Below are 19491 nucleotides of genomic sequence, written 5' to 3'. Positions count from 1 at the left end.
AAGGGGAGAGAGACATTGGGCATGAGCAGGGGTGGTGGCTGGGGGGAAGGGGAGAGAGACACGGGGCATGAGCAGGGGGTGGGGGGAAGGGGAGAGAGACACGGGGCATGAGCAGGGTGGTGAGAGAGACACAGGGCATGAGCGGGGGGGAAGGGGAGAGAGACAAGGGGCATGAGCGGGGGTGGGGGAAGGGAAGAGAGACACGGGGCATGAGCGGGGGTGGGGGGAAGGGGGAGAGAGACACAGGGCATGAGCGGGGGGGTGGGGGGAAGGGGAGAGAGACACGGGGCATGAGCGGGGGTGGGGAGAGAGACACAGGGCATGAGCGGGGGGGAAGGGGAGAGAGACAAGGGGCATGTGCGGGGGGTGGGGGAAGGGGGGAGAGACACGGGGCATGAGCGGGGGGTGGGGGAAGGGAGAGAAACACGGCAATGAGCGGGGCTGGGGTAGGGGGGAAGGGTAGAGACACACGGGGCATGAGCTGGGGGTGGGGGGAAGGGGAGAGGAGCCACGGGGCATGAGCGTGGGTGGGGGGAAGGGAGATAGACATGGGGCATGAGTGGGGGTGGGGGCTAGGGGGGGAAGGTGAGAGAGACACGGGGCATGAGCGGGGGGTGGGGGGCAGGGCAGAGAGACACCGGGGCATGAGCGGGGGTGGGGGGAGGGGGAGAGAGACATGGGGCATGAGCAGGGGTTGGGGGGCAAGGGGAGAGACACACGGGGCATGAGCGGGGTGGGGGAAAGGGGAGAGACACACGGGGCATGAGCAGGGGGTGGAGGGAAGGGGAGAGACACACGGGGCATGAGCAGGGGGTGGGGGGAAGGGGAGAGAGACACTGGGCATGAGCGGGGAGTGGGGGGGAAGGGGAGAGAAACACGAGGCATGAGCGGGGGTAGGGGGAAGTGAGAGAAACACGGGCATGAGTGGGGGTGGGGGCTGGGGGGAAGGGGAGAGAGACATGGGGCATGAGCGGGGGGTGGGGGGCAGGGGTGAGAGACACGGGGCATGAGCGGGGGGTGGGGGGAGGGGGAGAGAGATATGGGGCATGAGCAGCGGGTGGGGGGAAAGGGGAGAGACACACAGGGAATGAGCGGGGTGGGGGAAAGGGGAGAGACACACGGGGCATGAGCGGGGGGTGGAGGGAAGGGGAGAGACACACGGGGCATTAGCAGGGGGTGGGGGGAAGGGGAGAGAGACACTGGGCATGAGCGGGGTGTGGGGGGAAGGGGAGAGTGACACGGGGCATGAACGGGGTGTGGGGTGAAGGGGGAGAGAGACACGGGGCATGAGAGTGCGGCGGAGGGGAAGGGGAGAGAAACACGGGGCATGAGCGGGGGGTGGGGGGACGGGAGAGAGACATGGGGCATGAGCAGGGGGTGGTGGGAAGGGGAGAGAGACACGAGGCATGAGCGGGGGGTGGGTGGGAAGGGGAGAGAGACACGGGCATGAGCGGGGAGTGGGGGAGAGAGACACGGGGCATGAGCGGGGGGTGGGGGGAAGGCGAGAAAGACATGGGGCATGAGCGGCAGGTGGGGGAAGTGGAGAGAGACACGGGGCATGAGCGGGGGGTGGGGAGAAGGGGAGAGAGACACGGGGCATGAGCGGGGGGTGGGAGGAAGGGGAGAGAGACATGGGGCATGATGAGCGGGGGGTGGGGGAAGGGGAGAGAGACATGTGGCATGAGCGGGGGTAGGGGGGGAAGGGGAGAGAGACACGGAGCATGAGCGGGGGGTGTGGGAAGGGGACAGAGACACGGGGCATGAGCGGAGGGTGGGGGGAAGGGGAGAGAGGCATGGGGCATGAGCGGGGGTGGGGGCTGGGGGTGAAGGGGAGAGAGACACGGGGCATGAGCAGGGTGTGGGGGAAGGGGAGAGAGACATGGGGCATGAGCGGGGGGTGGGGGGAAGGAGAGAGAGACATGGGGCATGCGCGGGGGTGGTTGGAAGGGGAGAGAGACAAGGGGCATGAGCAGGGGTGGGGGAAAGGGGAGAGAGATACAGGGAATGAGAGGGGAAGGGGAGAGAGACAAGGGGCATGAGCGGGAGGTGGGGGGAAAGGGAAAGAAACATGGGCATGAGCGGGGGGTGGGGGGGAAGGGTGGAGACACACGGGGCATGAGCGGGGGGTGGGGTGGAAGGATGAGAGACACACGAGGCATGAGCGGGGGTGGGGGGAGGGGAGAGACACACGAGGCATGAGCGGGGGAAAGGAGGGAGACACAGGACATGAGCGGGGTGTGAGGGGGAAGGGGAGAGAGACACAGGGCATGAGCGGGGGGTGGGGGGAAAGGGAGAGAAACACGGGCATGAGCGGGGGGTGGGGGTGGGGGAGAAGGGTAGAGACACACGGGGCATGAGCGGGGGGTAGGGAGGAAGGTGAGAGACACACAGGCCATGAGCGGGGGTGGGGGGAGGGGAGAGACATACAGGGCATGAGCGGGGGAAAGGAGGGATACACGGGGCATGAGCAGGGGGTGGGGGGAAGGGGAGAGAGACACGGGGCATGAGCGGGGGTGGGGGAAGGGGAGAGAGACACGGGCATGAGCGGGGGTGGGGGTAGGAGGAAAGGGGAGAGACACACGGGGCATGAGCGGGGGTGGGGGGAAGGCGAGAGAGACACGGGGCATGAGCGGCGGGTGGGGAAGGGGAGAGAGTCACGGGGCATGAGCGGGGGATGGGGAGAAGGGGAGAGAGACAGGGGGCATGAGTGGGGGGTGGGGGAAGGGGAGAGAGACATGTGGCATGAGCGGGGGTAGGGGTGAGGGGGAAGGGGAGAGAGACACGGAGCATGAGCGGGGGTTGGGGGAAGGGGAGAGAGACACGGGGCATGAGCGGAGTGTGTGGGGAAGGGGAGAGAGACATGGGCCATGAGCAGGGGTGGGGGCTGGGGGTGAAGGGGAGAGAGACACGGGGCATGAGCGGGGTGTGGGGGGAAGGGGAGAGAAACACGGGGCATGAGCGGGGGTGGGGGGAGGGGAGAGAGACATGGGGCATGAGCGGGGGTGGTTGGAAGGGGAGAGAGACACGGGGCATGAGCGGGGGTGGGAGAAAGGGGAGAGAGATACGGGGAATGAGCGGGGGAAGGGGAAAGAGACACACGGGGCATTAGCGGGGGGTGGGGTGGAAGGATGAGAGACACACGAGGCATTAGCGGGGGTGGGGGGAGGGGAGAGACACACGAGGCATGAGCGGGGGAAAGGAGGGAGACACGGGCATGAGCGGGAGGTGGGGGGGAAGGGGAGAGACACAGGGCATGAGCGGGGGGTGGCCGGTAACACAAGGGAGACACGGGGCATGAGCAGGGGTGGGGGTTAACACAAGGGAGACACGGGGCATGAGCTGGGGGTGGTGGGTAACACAAGGGAGACAGGGGGCATGAGCGGGGTGTGGGGGGGAAGGGGAGAGAGACACGGGGCCTGAGTGGGGGGTGGGGGGAAGCGGAGAGAGACACGGGGCATGAGCGGGGGGTAGGGGGTAGGGGAGAGAGACACGGGGCATGAGCGGGGGGTGGGGGGAAGGGGAGAGAGATACGGGGCATGAGCGGGGGTGGGGAGAGAGACACAGGGCATGAGCGGGGGAAGGGGAGAGAGACAAGGGGCATGAGCGGGGGCTGGGGGAAAGGGAGAGAGACACGGGGCATGAGCGGGGGGTGGGGGAAGTGAGAGAAACACGGGCATGAGCGGGGGCTGGGGGTAGGAGCGAAGGGTAGAGACACACGGGGCATGAGCTGGGGGTGGGGGGAAGGGGAGAGAGCCACGGGGCATGAGCGTGGGGTGGGGGGAAGGGGAGAGAGACATGGGGCATAAGTGGGGGTGGGGGATGGGGGGAAGGGGAGAGAGACACGGGGCATGAGCAGGGGGTGGGGGGCAGGGGAGAGAGACACGGGGCATGAGCAGGGGGTGGGGGGAGGGGTAGAGAGAGACATGGGGCATGAGCAGGGGGTGGGGGTAAGGGGAGAGACACACGGGGCATGAGCAGGGTGGGGGAAAGGGGAGAGACACACGGGGCATGAGCGGGGGTGGAGGGAAGGGGAGAGACACACGGGGCATGAGCAGGGGGTGGGGGAAGGGGAGAGAGACACTGGGCATGAGCAGGGTGTGGGGGGAAGGGGAGAGAGACACGGGGCATGAACGGGGGGTGAAGGGGAGCGAGACACAGGGCATGAGAGTGCGGTGGGGGGGAAGGGGAGAGAAACACGGGGCATGAGCGGGGGTGGGGGGACAGGAGAGAGACATGGGGCATGAGCAGTGGGTGGGGGGAAGGGGAGAGAGACACGGGGCATGAGCGGCGGGTGGGGGAAGGGGAGAGAGACACAGGGCATGAGCGGGGGTGGGGAGAAGGGGAGAGAGACACGGGGCATGAGCGGGGGGTGGGAGGAAGGGGAGAGAGACATGGGGCATGATGAGCGGGGGGTGGGGGAAGGGGAGAGAGACATGTGGCATGAGCGGGGGTAGGGGTGGGGGGGAAGGGGAGAGAGACACGGAGCATGAGCGGGGGGTGGGGGAAGGGGAGAGAGACACGGGGCATGAGCGGAGGGTGGGGGGAAGGGGAGAGAGACATGGGGCATGAGCGGGGGTGGGGGTGAAGGGGAGAGAGACACGGGGCATGAGCGGGGTGTGGGGGGAAGGGGAGAGAGACATGGGGCATGAGTGGGGGGTGGGGGTAAGGGGAGAGAGACACGGGGCATGAGCGGGGGGTGGTTGGAAGGGGAGAGAGACACGGGGCATGAGCGGGGGTGGGGGAAAGGGGAGAGAGATACGGGGAATGAGAGGGGGGAAGGGGAGAGAGACAAGGGGCATGAGCGGGAGGTGGGGGGAAGGGGAGAGAGGCACGGGGCATGAGCGGGGGTGGGGGGGAAGGGAAAGAAACACGGGCATGAGCGGGGGGTGGAGGGGAAGGGTAGAGACACATGGGGCATGAGCGGGGGGTGGGGTGGAAGGATGAGAGACACACGAGGCATGAGCGGGGGTGGGGGGAGGGGAGAGACACACGAGGCATGAGCGGGGGAAAGGAGGGAGACACGGGGCATGAGCGGGAGGTGGGGGGGAAGGGGAGAGACACAGGGCATGAGCGGGGGGTGGGCAGTAACACAAGGGAGACACGGGGCATGAGTGGGGGTGGGGGTTAACACAAGGTAGACACGGGGCATGAGCTGGGGGTGGGGGGTAACACAAGGGAGACAGGGGGCATGAGCGGGGTGTGGGGGGAAGGGGAGAGAGACACAGGGCATGAGCGGGGTGTGGGGGGGAAGGGGAGAGAGACACAGGGCATGAGCGGGGTGTGGGGGGAAGGGGAGAGAGACACGGGGCATGAGCGGGGGATGGGGGGTGGGGGAAGGGGAGAGAGACATGGGGCATGAGCGGGGGGTGGGGGAAGGGGAGAGAGACACGGGGCATGAGCGGGGGTGGGGGGGAAGGGGAGAGAGACATGGTCATGAGCGCGGGGTGGGGGTGGAGGGGAAGGGGAGAGAGACACGGGGCATGAGCGGGGGGTGGGGGGAAGGCGAGAGAGACACGGGGCATGAGCGGCGGGTTGGGGAAGGGGAGAGAGACACAGGGCATGAGCAGGGGGTGGGAGGGAAGGGGAGAGAGACACAGGGCATGAGCGGGGGGTGGTGGGAAGGGGAGAGAGACACGGGGCATGAGTGGGGGTGGGGGGAAGGGGAGAGAGACACGGGGCATTAGCAGGGGGGTGGGGGAGGGGAGAGAGACATGGGGCATGAGTGGGGGTGGGGCCTGGGGGAAGGGGAGAGAGACACGGGGCATGAGCGGGGGGTGGGGGGAAGGGGAGAGAGACACGGGGCATGAGCGGGGGGTGGGGGGAAGGGGACAGACACATGGGGCATGAGCAGGGGGTTGGGGGAAGGGGAGAGAGACACGGGCATGAGCGGGGTGGGGGGAAGGGGAGAGAGACACGGGGCATGAGCGGGGGAAGGGGAGAGAGACAAGGGGCATGAGTGGGGGGGTGGGGGGAAGGGGAGAGAGACACGGGGCATGAGCGGGAAGTGGGGGGAAGGGAGAGAAACACGGGCATGAGTGGGGGGTGGGGGCAGGGGGGAAGGGTAGAGACACACAGGGCATGAGCGGGGGTGGGGGGAGGGGAGAGACACACGGGGCATGAGCGGGGCGAAAGGAGGGAGACACGGGGCATGAGCGGGGGGTGAAGGGGAGAGACACGGGTCATGAGCGGGGGTGGGGGTGAACACAAGAGAGACACGGGGCATGAGCGGGGGTGGGGGTTAACACAAGGGAGACACTGGGCATGAGCTGGGGTGGGGGGTAACACAAGGGAGACAGGAGGCATGAGCGGGGGGTGGGGGGTAACAGGGGAGACAGGTCATGAGCGGGGGGTGGGGGAACAGGGGATACACGGGGCATGAGTAGGGGGTGGGAGGGAAGTGGAGAGAGACACGGGGCATGAGCGGGGAGTGGGGGGAACAGTAGGGAGACACACGGGGCATGAGCGCGGGGTGGGGGGGATGGGGAGAGACACACGGGGCATGAGCGGGGGTGGGGGGAAGGGGAGAGACACACAGGGCATGAGCAGGGGTTGGCGGGAAGGGGAGAGACACAGTACATTAGTGGGGGGTGGGGGGAGGGGAGAGACACACGGGGCATGGGCTGGGGAAGGGGAAGGGGAGAGACACACGGGGCATGAGCGGGGGCGGGGGAAGGGGAGAGACACACGGGGCATGAGCGAGGGAAGAGGGAAGGGGAGAGACACACGGGGCATGAGCGGGACCGGGGGGGAAGGGGAGAGACACACGGGGCATGAGCGGGGGTGGGAGGGAAGGGGAGAGACACACGGGGCATGAGCAGGGGTGGGGGGAAGGGGAGAGACACGGGGCATGAGCGGGAAGTGGGGGGAAGGGAGAGAAACACGGGCATGAGCGGGGGGTGGGGGCAGGGGGGAAGGGTAGAGACACACAGGGCATGAGCGGGGGTGGGGGGAGGGGAGAGACACACGGGGCATGAGCGGGGTGAAAGGAGGGAGACACGGGGCATGAGCGGGGGTGGGGGTGAAGGGGAGAGACACGGGGCATGAGCAGGGGGTGGGGGGTAACACAAGGGAGACACGGGGCATGAGCGGAGGTGGGGGTTAACACAAGGGAGACATGGGGCATGAGCTGGGGGTGGGGGGTAACACAAGGGAGACAGGAGGCATGAGCGGGGGGTGGGGGGTAACAGGGGAGACAGTTCATGAGCGGGGGGTGGGGGAACAGGGGATACACGGGGCATGAGTAGGTGGTGGGAGGGAAGTGGAGAGAGACACGGGGCATGAGCGGGGAGTGGGGGGAACAGTAGGGAGACACGGGGCATGAGCGCGGGGTGGGGGGGATGGGGAGAGACACACGGGGCATGAGCGGGGGGTGGGGGGAAGGAGAGAGACACACAGGGCATGAGCGGGGGGTGGGGGAGAGACACACAGGGCATGAGCAGAGGGTGGGGGAAAGGAGGGAGACACAGGGCATGAGCGGGGGGTGGGGGGGAAGGGGAGAGATACACGGGGCATGAGCGGGGGGTGGGGGGAAGGGGAGGGAGACACGGGGCATGAGCGGGGGGTGGGGGGAAGGGGATAGACACACGGGGCATGAGTGTGGGGAAGGGGATAGACACACGGGGCATGAGCGGGGATGGGAGGAAGGGGAGAGACACACGGGGCATGAGCGGGGGGTGGGGGGGAAGGGGATAGACACACGGGGCATGAGTAGGGGGTGGGGGGAAGGGGAGAGACACACGGGGGATGAGTGGGGGGTGGGGAGGAAGGGTAGAGACACGGGGCATTAGCGGGGTTTGGGGGAAGGGAGAGGCACACGGGGCATGAGCGGGGGGTGGGGGGAAGGGGAGAGACACACGATGGGACATGAGCGGGGGTGGGGGGAAGGGGAGAGAGACACGGGGCATGAGCAGGGGGTGGGGGGAACAGTAGGGAGACACGGGGTATGAGCGGGGGTGGGGGGAAGGGGTGAGACACACGGGGCATGAGCGGGGGTTGGCGGGAAGGGGAGAGACACAAGGCATTAGCGGGGGTGGGGGGAGGGGAGAGACACACGGGGTATGATCGGGGGGTCAGGGAAGGGGAGAGACACACGGGGCATGAGCGGGGGAAGGGGGAAGGGGAGAGACACACGGGGCATGAGCGGGGGCGGGAGGGAAGGGGAGAGACACACGGGGCATGAGCGGGGGAAGGGGGAAGGGGAGAGATACACGGGGCATGAGCGGGGTTGGGGGAGGGAAGGTGAGGGAGACACGGGGCATGAGTGGGGGATGGGGGGGAAGGGGATAGACACACGGGGCATGAATGGGGGAAGGGGATAGACACACGGGGCATGAGCGGGGGTGGGGGGAAGGGGAGAGACACACGGGGCATGAGCAGGGGGTGGGGGGAAGGGGAGAGAGACATGGGGCATGAGCAGGGGGTGGGGGAACAGTAGGGAGACACGGAGCATGAGCGGGGGATGGGGGAAGGGGAGAGACACACGGGGCATGTGCGGTTGGTGGGGGTAAAGGGGAGAGAGACACAGGGCATGAGCGGGGGGTGGGGGGGAAGGGGATAGACACATGGGGCATGAGCAGGGGATGGGGGGAAGGGGAGAGACACACGGGGTATCAGGGGGGGAGGAAGGGTAGAGACACGGGGCATTAGCGGGGGTTGGGGGAGAGGAGAGACACACGGGGCGTGAGCGGGGGGTGGGGATAAGGGGATACACACACGACGGGACATGAGCGGGGGGTAGGGGGAAGGGGAGAGAGACACGGGGCATGAGCGGGGGGTGGGGGGAACAGTAGGGAGACACGGGGTATGAGCGGGGGGTGGGGGAAGGGGTGAGACACACGGGGCATGTGCGGTTGGTGGGGGTAAAGGGGAGAGAGACACGGGGCGTGAGTGGGGGGAGGGGGGAAGGGGATAGACACACGGGGTATGATCGGGGGGTCAGGGAAGGGGAGAGACACACGGGGCATGAGCGGGGGAAGGGGGAAGGGGAGAGACACACGGGGCATGAGCGGGGGGGAAGGGGAGAGACACACGGGGCATGAGCGGGGGAAGGGTTGAGATATACGGGGCATGAGCGGGGCCGAGGGAGGGAAGGGGAGGGAGACACGGGGCATGAGTGGGGGATGGGGGGGAAGGGGATAGACACACGGGGCATGAATGGGGGGAAGGGGATAGACACACGGGGCATGAGCGGGGGTGGGGGGAAGGGGAGAGACACACGGGGCATGAGCGGGGGTGGGGGGAAGGGGAGAGAGACATGGGGCATGAGCAGGGGGTGGGGGAACAGTAGGGAGACACGGGGCATGAGCGGGGGATGGGGGAAGGGGAGAGACACACGGGGCATGTGCGGTTGGTGGGGGTAAAGGGGAGAGAGACACAGGGCATGAGCGGGGGGTGGGGGGGAAGGGGATAGACACACGGGGCATGAGCAGGGGATGGGGGAAGGGGAGAGACACACGGGGCATCAGGGGGGGAGGAAGGGTAGAGACACGGGGCATTAGCGGGGGTTGGGGAAGAGGAGAGACACACGGGGCGTGAGCGGGGGGTGGGGATAAGGGGATACACACACGACGGGACATGAGCGGGGGGTGGGGGGAAGGGGAGAGAGACACGGGGCATGAGCGGGGGTGGGGGGAACAGTAGGGAGACAAGGGGTATGAGCGGGTGGTGGGGGGAAAGGGTGAGAGACACGGGGCATGTGCGGTTGGTGGGGGTAAAGGGGAGAGAGACACGGGGCGTGAGCGGGGGGAGAGGGGAAGGGTATAGACACACGGGGCATGGGCGGGGGAAGGGGGAAGGGGAGAGACACACGGGGCATGAGCGGGGGCGGGGGGAAGGGGAGAGACACACGGGGCATGAGCGAGGGAAGGGGGAAGGGGAGAGACACACGGGGCATGAGCGGGGCCGGGGGGGAAGGGGAGAGACACACGGGGCATGATCGGGGGTGGGGGGGAAGGGGAGAGACACACGGGGCATGAGCAGGGGTGGGGGGAAGGGGAGAGACACGGGGCATGAGCGGGGGGTGGCGGGAAAGGAGGGAGACACACAGGGCATGAGCGGGGTTGGGGGGAAGGGGAGAGAGACACGGGCATGAGTGGGCAATGGGGGGAAAGGAGGGAGACACGGGACATGAGCGGGGGATCGGGTAAGAGAAACGGAGCATGAGCTGGGGTGGGAGGAACACACAAAAAATCAGCGAGGGGGGGAACATGGGAGACACGGGCCATGAGCAGGGGGTGGGGGAACAAGAGAGAGACACGTGTGCCTCACCAACTTTTCTTGGCTGACGCAGCCGACATCTACACTGTGCCGGCAGCAGATCCCGCTCCAATAAACAAAGATGGCGGGCGTCTCTGAAAATAGACGCACTGCACGCTTCATGGCAGCCAATAGAAAAGCATGTCAGATGTCCGCGGACATCACGCAAGCTGCTTGCCCAATCACTGTCCTGTCCGTGGAGTGAACAGGGAAGTGTGTCCGCTAAGCAAACACAGATATCACTAATTTTTTCTGACCTACTTTTTGGTCATTTAAAACAAAACTACTGGACGGATTTTCACCAAATTTGCAAAAGCACGCTTTCAGGACCAAGCCGCTGCTCCTGGTCCAAATTTGGTGTAAATCCGTCCAGCGGTTTGGGCTGTAGGCGCGAGCAAAAAAAAAATCCCATTCAGTCTATGGGAAAAAAAAAAGTTTTGGTACCCCCCCCCCTATAACCTTGCCCCCCTGGACGAATCCTCACCAAACTTTGCAAATTCAGAGTGGGCCATATACTTTTTTTGCAAAGGTTGGTGAGGATTCGTCCAGGGGGAGCGAAGTTATAAGCCTCCCAAAAAGTGCTCTTCCTATGGAAACACCAACTTAACCATAACTACATGGCCACTGCCGTGGCCATGTAATATGTGGGGGGAGACTCCCCACAGCCCACCCACCTTACACCTATACATTTTTATTAACTTTACCCCCCCACATATACATATGCAAATAAATGGGGGTCAGACTTGTGGTGGTAGGACTTTTCTACTTAGGTAATTTTGTCCTAACGCGTTTCAATCCAGATGAAGAAGTATTGCTATAATCGTATTGCATGTGATGCTCGCCATGTATGAATTTTTCTTTTTTTCTTTGATGTATATTAATGTGTATATTTATTATACATTCAGTGAGTGATGTTATAGCACTTCACACTTTACACTTCGATATGTGAGAGATGTTATGATGTATGTTATAATTTAGATACATTGTTTCTACTATGATTCAAACAAAACAAATCTGCATTTATGAATGTTACTTGTGTGTCCTTTGAATTGGTATACGTCGTTATATGTTTTTTGATTTTTTACACTGGGAGGATAGCTGAAGGGTAACACATTAGTCTTGGAAGCAAAACAATGCACTACAACAGAGGTTTGCATCCTGGTCCTGTGCTTAGAGACCTGGTTCTGGTATTGAATACGCAATAAAAAGTGAATTAATTAATTATACCTCTACATTCTTCTGTGCATTTCCAACCTTCTTGGTGTAATTTCATAAATAGTTTTGAATAGTGAACTTTACATACATGGAGAATCTGTGTCTATTCGAGATTTCTTCTCTGCTCTCCATTTTTTTCCAGGGCACTTTTGTGTATTTTGATTTTCTTCTTTCCACTGCAGATGCAGCGAGGATGAGAAGCAGAAGTCTTGTGCCCGAAGTGAGGCACAAAACCAGAACTGAAAATGAAACAACCTGAGCTCCAATTCAGGCAAGTGGTAATGAAGAATACAGAAGCCAAGCAGAACCTGGCTCTGACCTGGATATTTACGGCACTATAACCAATATGGTTGCTGGAAAAAAAATAAAAACCTGTGGGATTTAAAAGTCCTGTGAGATTTTAGGAGTCCCATGGTATCATGAGAAGTGTAGTACACTTTCCTCATTTTCCAGTCTTTGATGACTCAGATGGCCCATTGGCCATTATTATTATTAAGCACATACTTAGAATCCAGAAGCAATGGAGTGCTTTACAATCATGGGGACAAGAACAAGATGAGGGAAGCAGATAAACAAGGTACAATGGAGCTAACAGGAGAGGGGGAGGGTGGGCAGTTTGGTAGCAAGGAATCTACAAGCAGTCAGGGGAGGAAACAGTGGGGAGCAGAATATTCAGTGTCAGGTACGGTGGAGAGTGGAGCATGTGTGGACCTAAGTGTTAGGGAGGAACCATTCATTGAAGAAGAGGGCGTGAGCTTGTTACAGAACTGTAGAAACTTGGGGTGAGTCTGATGTTGATGGAAAGGTGGTTCCAGAGTCTTGGGGTGTAGAGAGAGAAGGCCTGCCTTCTGGTTCTTTCCTTCCTGCCACGGTGGAGTTCAGGTCTGCACATGTTGTTACTTCTGGTGGATCATAGGCATCCAGAGATGCTGAGCTTTTCAGTGAGGTAGCTTGGGGACTTCTGGGTGGAATCCTTGTAGATGATGCAACAGGAGTTGGGGATGATACAGGCCTGCATTGGGAGACAGTGCAGTTCAATGAGGGAATGAGTGATGTAGTCATAGGCCTATACAATTCTTTTGATCTCTTTAACATGGACATGGTTGTAGCACACCTTTAATAACCAATGACCCAGTCTGTAAGCAATATATGACAGAATGGTGTAACGCTAACAATCCATATACTAGAGTGCCAAATAGTCTGACTGTACCATTTCCAAATAGAATACACTGATAAACAATATATGAGATCATGTGTTGAAAGAAATGCACTATTTATTGCAGTAAGATATGGATGTTGGGTTGTAGCAAGACCCAATACTGGTTTACTAGTCATACCCTTTTAAAGAGGCCTCCAAAACCTTTGGAAGCATGCTCGGTATAAGTGATGTATCAAAGATATAATAGCATGAAGGTCCATGCCCATTTCAACTTGAAAAACATTAGAGCAGCATTCATACCTCCCCGTTTACCATGCAACAACTGAATCAGCTGACCTACTAGTCCTTGCCTGCAAGTTTCATGCTTAATACCAGAACTCAAATTCCAAAGAAACTTTAAACCCTTCAACCAAGTGAGGTCCACACTTACAAATACCACAGCTCAGATCCAAATAGAGGATTCAAAGATAGGAGTTGTTTCAGCATAACAGAGTGAAACTTTGGTACCTTTTATGCTTACAGTGTGCAGATCCCTTACACACTCTCCATTCAGCCTTTAATTCTTTAGAAGGTTTTTTTGAACTTTTCATCCTGACTAGTACAACACTCACCAGTGAGATGAAGGGGTAGAGAATGAAATATGTACATCTGGGGCACCTTTTGATTCCCTGCATAGGGATGTCTTGTGGGAGTCACTGGTGAAAAAAGGCCTGATGGAAGGGTATGTGGAGATAGATACCAGAGGTGCCTCATAATGGTATTGTGTCAAAAGTAAAATATGGAATGAATGGCGAATCAACAGGGCAATTTTCTGCTAGGAGGGGAATATGACGAGAAGTGTCAAGACTCCCACTCTAATCAGCCTGTAAGAAAATTATTAAGAGTATTTACTGGTTGGTTCGACACTGAATCTGCTGAGGGTAGAGTGAAATTTGACGATAAGAGACAGAACGTCTTGGGACAGGTGAACTTACTCTTGCTGTATTACACAGGGAAAGGAACAGTGAGATGACCTGACACTAAGAGAGGAGTGAAAGTGTGCTCAGGTCATGTGGGTTCTGTTCTCTGTACCATAAAAAAAGGCAAGTCAGAATCGCAACAGCTCTTGATTAACCTGTTCTAGAATTGTGCACTACTCTAAAGACACCCAGATCTACTATTGGTTGTGGGGTTTAATCACAGCACAACCAAATATAAATGAAAGACCCACCGGGACAATGAGCTGCCAGACATCAAAAGCCGCCACCCTAAAAATGGGCCTAGTAAAGCAGACTGTGTGTGTTTCAGCAAGTAACACAAGGAAGAGTTGCGATAAAATGCAAATTATATGTCAATGGTGAAGGACTGGAAGTGAAAAGGCTTATCTTTCCATTCAAAGGGAAAGGTTGAATTGAAAAAGCAGCCTTTAGTTCACATTTTCAAGAGAAATTCAAAGGCCCCTTTTACATGAAAAGCAGGGATTTGAAATACTGAAACTAAAATGGGCTTGCATGTGTGTTTTGCAGTTATAAATCAAGACTTGAAAACATGTTCCCCTTCTAAAATAAAGATATCAGGGAAAATACTTGGTGTGTGGTGACAAGATGCAATGTATTAAAATGGACAATATGCTTCATATGCTAAATACCGGCAACAATTGAAAAGGCTACTTTGTTTTCATAGATGACATGTAAATCTCATTTAGCCCTGAGGCAGACCCTATTTCTTGTTGTTGGGCAGATTCTCAAAGCCTGCTTGGCTCATTAGCTGGAAGTGAAATCTCTGTGAACCTGATGAACACCAAAGTGTTTACGACAGGGCCAGATCAACACAGAACCAGCCTTGTGTGGGGAAAATGCTTAGAAATATAATGTTTTAGATCAGTATTGTGGTCAACTCAGATTACAGGAAAAAATGCCAAGTGTCAGCATGGCCTCATGGCATCACAGGGCAGAGGTGAACAGTCTGCTGCATGATAAGGATCTCTTCCGCCCATCAACTTTCAGAGAACAAAAGGCTAATTGCTTTTATCCTAGCCTTAAACTAACATTCAGCCCAAGTGGCTCTGGTCACAAGCTTTCAGAGAAATTAAGGGAAATGAGAGTTAAGATTTGCATGAATGCTGAAGATTTCCCTTTGTTTAAATGGGCTATGTACTTGTGAACTACTTGCACCACTTGGCTGTAGTTGTGGAGTGTCTGCAAGTGTTCATAATTGTTGACCCAGTCCCATTTTTCAAATGGACTATCATAACTAGTGACTTTCTCAGCAACTATAAGTCACACTGTGTCTATTCATATGTAATTTTAAAGATAAGTTCAAGGCAATGTGTTAAAATAAGATTCATCCACATGTGATTTATGGAATTACAATAGAAAGCTCAAAAGTGTTTCTGGCTGCCCGGAAAACATCCTGAAATTTAGTATTGGTGAGCTGATGGGTTAATAAAATTAGGTATCTGGAGATTAAATTGCATGTTCATAACTATAATATTTTTTGTGAAAAGGTTGAATAATCATAGCGCCCATGCAGTAAGGTGCCGAAATGACAATAAGCTTCACTGTTCCGTCAAGAGGAGAGGATTTTTTGTATTATTAATGTGTTGAGTTCTTAGAACTGTTCACATAACAATTAAAATTACAATGACATTCATTTCAAGATTAAACAAATACTACATAATAATTGATTCTGATACACATATTAATTGAATTTACAAAAAGTAAAACTCTCCACACATTTCTTACACATCACCCCACAATGAATGAATCCTCATATTTAAAAATGCATTGATCAGCTACCTACTCCTTATCATATTATGTATTCTAACTAATTCAAAATATCCTTCAACTTCAGCCACACATGGTACAATTCAATATGTACAGACTTGTTTTCGGGGTTTAAACAATAGCTCCAGAATCTACACTTTTAATACTAACCAGGTTACTCACAAACTTCCCAAGCATGCTCATATATAATGATCCATTCGCGGAGCACTCAGTCAACACATGCCGGGGGTTTTGATTATTTTACTAGATTTACACATACAGCAAGTTCTTTCTTCTTGTGAGATTCCCTATTCGTGGCCTATATTGCCAGAACCGATAGTTTGTTCACCCTTAACAACAACAGGAATCTACCTAAAGCTGGTGACGAGCATGGCTTAACATAATATTGCAGGACCTTACATTTTTGGGATAATGTAGTAATTTCACCACCCCTCTTCAATTTGGCAAGATGATTGTAACTGGGCATTCATTCTCATGCTTTCAGTTTTTGTACACATTTATTTCCAGAATATTAAATTCATCCTCCGAATTAGGGCTTGAATCAATATCCCTAAAAGTTACACTAACCAGTTCAGCAAATGTGCCCTGCTTTTCTGAACTTGCTATAGTTCCTAATAAATTCAACACAGGGCATAGCGGCCTAGTTCTAGCTTTTATATAGAATAAACATCTTCTTTTTAAGGCCAGTGCAGGGAGGAATATTTGTCCTAATTCCAGTCTAAATACCTTAACAGGGACATTCATGGGAAAAATCCCAATATTCTTTTCCAAAATGTACGCTCCACTACCTTCAACCAAGACAAATCACGCAAACAAAGGGCCCCAAGTCCATACAAGATGGTAGTGCAAAAACATTGCCTATACAGTAGCAGTGCCCCCACAATAACTGTATCCTGCACATTCACTCACATGCTTCCCAATCATAGCCATCAGAGCAACAGCTTTTCTCTTTTTTTTAGCTATTACGGCCGCATAATTGCCATTGGTTCTTAACTCTAAGCCAATATACTTATAACATTCCACCTTCTGAACATAATTTCCCAGCAAGTAGATATTAGGCATCCTCAAATATTTATGGGCAAAGTGCATCATCTTAATTTTTTTCAAAGCTAAGCACTAAGCCATTTTGATTGGCGTACTGGTATAATTCTTCCTGCAAGCTCCGGAGACCTGTGAAGGTATGATCATAGATTACCACGTCGTCGGCGTACAATATACACACCACTATATCATCCCCTAACTTAGGAGGACCATTTTCCACTTTTCCCAGAACTACAGGTAGGTTTTCCAAGTAAATATTGAACAGGAAGGGCGCCAACATGAATCCCTGCTTTACTCCCCTATTGATTGGGATGGGAGTCGTGTAGGCGCCACCACCGTCCAATTTAACCAGGACAGTGGTGTTCTTGTACAATCCGTGAATGGCACATACCAAGTTCTCCGGGCAATGATAGGACACTAACTTGGTCCTTAATCGATTGTGGTCAACTCTATCAAATGCCACTTTAAAGTCTACCATGGCTACATACAGATATGGGTTTTATTTTTCTTTAGACTTCCTTATTAGTTTTCCAATACTCATAGATAATGGATCGTACCCGATCCAGCTTTAAACCCCATTTGGAATTTATCCAGAATATTATTTAAATGTACCCATCTAGTGAGTTCTTCTAAAATTATTGAGGCAAATATCTTACCCCTAATGTCTCGGGAGTGTAACTCAGGGGCAACGTGCTTGACTTGAAAACAAGACAACACGGAGCAGCACAGGTTCAATCCCCGGTCCGCGCTTAGAAACCTCTGGGTATTAAGCACGTTATAAATAACCTATAATAATAACAATATGGTTAAAAGTCTAAAGTTTGTGGGGTCACTTCTCTCCCCCTTTATATACACTGGCACCAATAATGAGGTTTTCCTTGAGCAGGGTATAATACCCTCTGCACAAACCTTAGAAAATAATATAGCCAAGAATTCCAAAAATAATGATAATTTGACAATGATTACTCCTTGCATTTATATTGGGTTTGGCCTTATTTCCTTTCAGTAACCATTCCTTTTTACATTATATGGGATCAGTTAGTGGTATACATTATTGTTTGTGGTATTTTGATGAGCATAATTTTTCTGTTTTATTTATGGCCCCAATATAAACAAAACTCTTCTTTTTATTAGACTGTTCTTGCGATCCATAGAGGCCTCGGACTTACATTCAGAAACACCACAGCTTCACATATAGCATTCTCAATAACCTATTGTATTATCACTAATTTATATACATTAGTGAACTATGTTTCCATAGGCTTCGTTGCTGGTTCATGTACGCCCAGCAATGTCTATTGTATTAAATTCCACTCAGACACCACACACTGAGTGGAAACATGAACACAGCTATTTATAATTGCTAGTGCTATTATTCCATCTGCATGGGAAACATGACACACGTATTACCTAAAAATCGTCCCCCTCTCCCGAAATATTATCCTAAATGCATCAAGAAAGGACAAAAGCAAAAACACTCTACACGGTTCATGTCCATAATATTTGTATTATAAACAGTTGCATTTCGAAATAACACCTTACCCTTCTTGCTGCCACCTTATCTAACAAACAGAAGAGAAAACAAATGCAGCAATAAAACGAAATTCATTCCACATAATTTGTAACAATAAGAAGGAAAAATTACAGCGATATAACAATATTCACTTTGCAACATTATGGCATGGCAATTAAACACAGGGGATTCCCTATTGCTACTCTCCCTGCCTGATATTTATAGAAGGTCATCCGTACAGCACACAACCTCAATTCACTTGGAAAATTACCAGCTATCTGTAGCTCTCCCACACGCGACCTCCCTTCGTTCAACGCCTCCGAGGAATGGGCCCAGGGTTGTCCTTGTAATCTTGAAGTTCGAAGTGCACAGCGAGAACATGCAGTTCATCTGCAGTTCTCAAGCCGGTGTTAAGTGAGACTAGGAATGCCCAATCTCTGATGGTTCATGTCGCAGCTCAGCAAAAACAAACTGAACCTTTTTTTTTGTTATCAGACTTAACCAGCAAACCTCTGTCTCATCCCCCTATGCTTACGTGGAATCACTGCAGACACTCTGCACTAATCAAATTCAAAAGACCGTATCCTCCTTCCTTCCACAATAGCTCAATTTTTACAGTAAGAAACTGTAGCTAAACTCATTTCCTGGCATGCAGATTTTGCTTCCTGCAAACACAGTGAACAAAGAGAGAAATAAAAAAGGCACATTTAAAATTAATCTCAGAGCATGTCTTTCTGCCTCTTTTCCACATAGAGATTACATTATAATGTTATTGAATTAGTATTAGTATTAATATGTGTTAATTAAGTCAGTCAATTAGACAGCTAGTGTAGTCTCCTGTGAATGAGGCATTTCAAGTAAGAGAAATAGAGAAAAATATATATATATTCTGGTGTACTTTTAAATCTGCAGCCTGTCTCCATTTGCATACCCATATGTTATGCTAACAACATAGGGCTGGCTATATGTGCCACATTATTGCTGTCAATAATGTTATCACATTCAGTGGCACTGTACTCCAAAACACAATAAATTATACTACATTATCTCTCCTTTTCTGAGGATTTGGCAGTGGTCCAAGCCACAATTGGAAGAAACTCAAAACACGCTCCTTTTCTTCTTTTAAATCAGAGCAATTCAACAAAATGAATATTCACACATTTCACAATAAATCACTGTTCAACCACCGTAATATCGAAATTCATCTCTGAGTCCATCAGTCCTCATAAAATATTTTACATATATCTTCACAATCGAGGTGTTCATAGTCCAGAGTCTTGTTCCTATACTTGAAGTCAATCATAAAACAATAAAATAAAATAAATAATTAAAATAAAGAATTAACATAACAAATTAAAATAATTAATTAAAACAATAAAGATGAGGAACTACATACTCCAGGACATATCGGAATTCATGCACCAACAATGCTGCAAGTTCATTGTTCTTCTACTGTTGTCTGCCTCTGAGACGTCCCGATCAGCCACATCCCATCATCTGGTTCATTTGGGGCACTCTTTCATCCTGGCATTTCTTGGATGCTT

Source organism: Ambystoma mexicanum, chromosome 7q (assembly GCF_040938575.1).
Source record: "Ambystoma mexicanum isolate Mex_15411 chromosome 7q, UKY_AmexF1_1, whole genome shotgun sequence".
Lineage (NCBI taxonomy): Eukaryota > Metazoa > Chordata > Amphibia > Caudata > Ambystomatidae > Ambystoma > Ambystoma mexicanum.
This window is presented reverse-complemented; position numbering follows the sequence as displayed.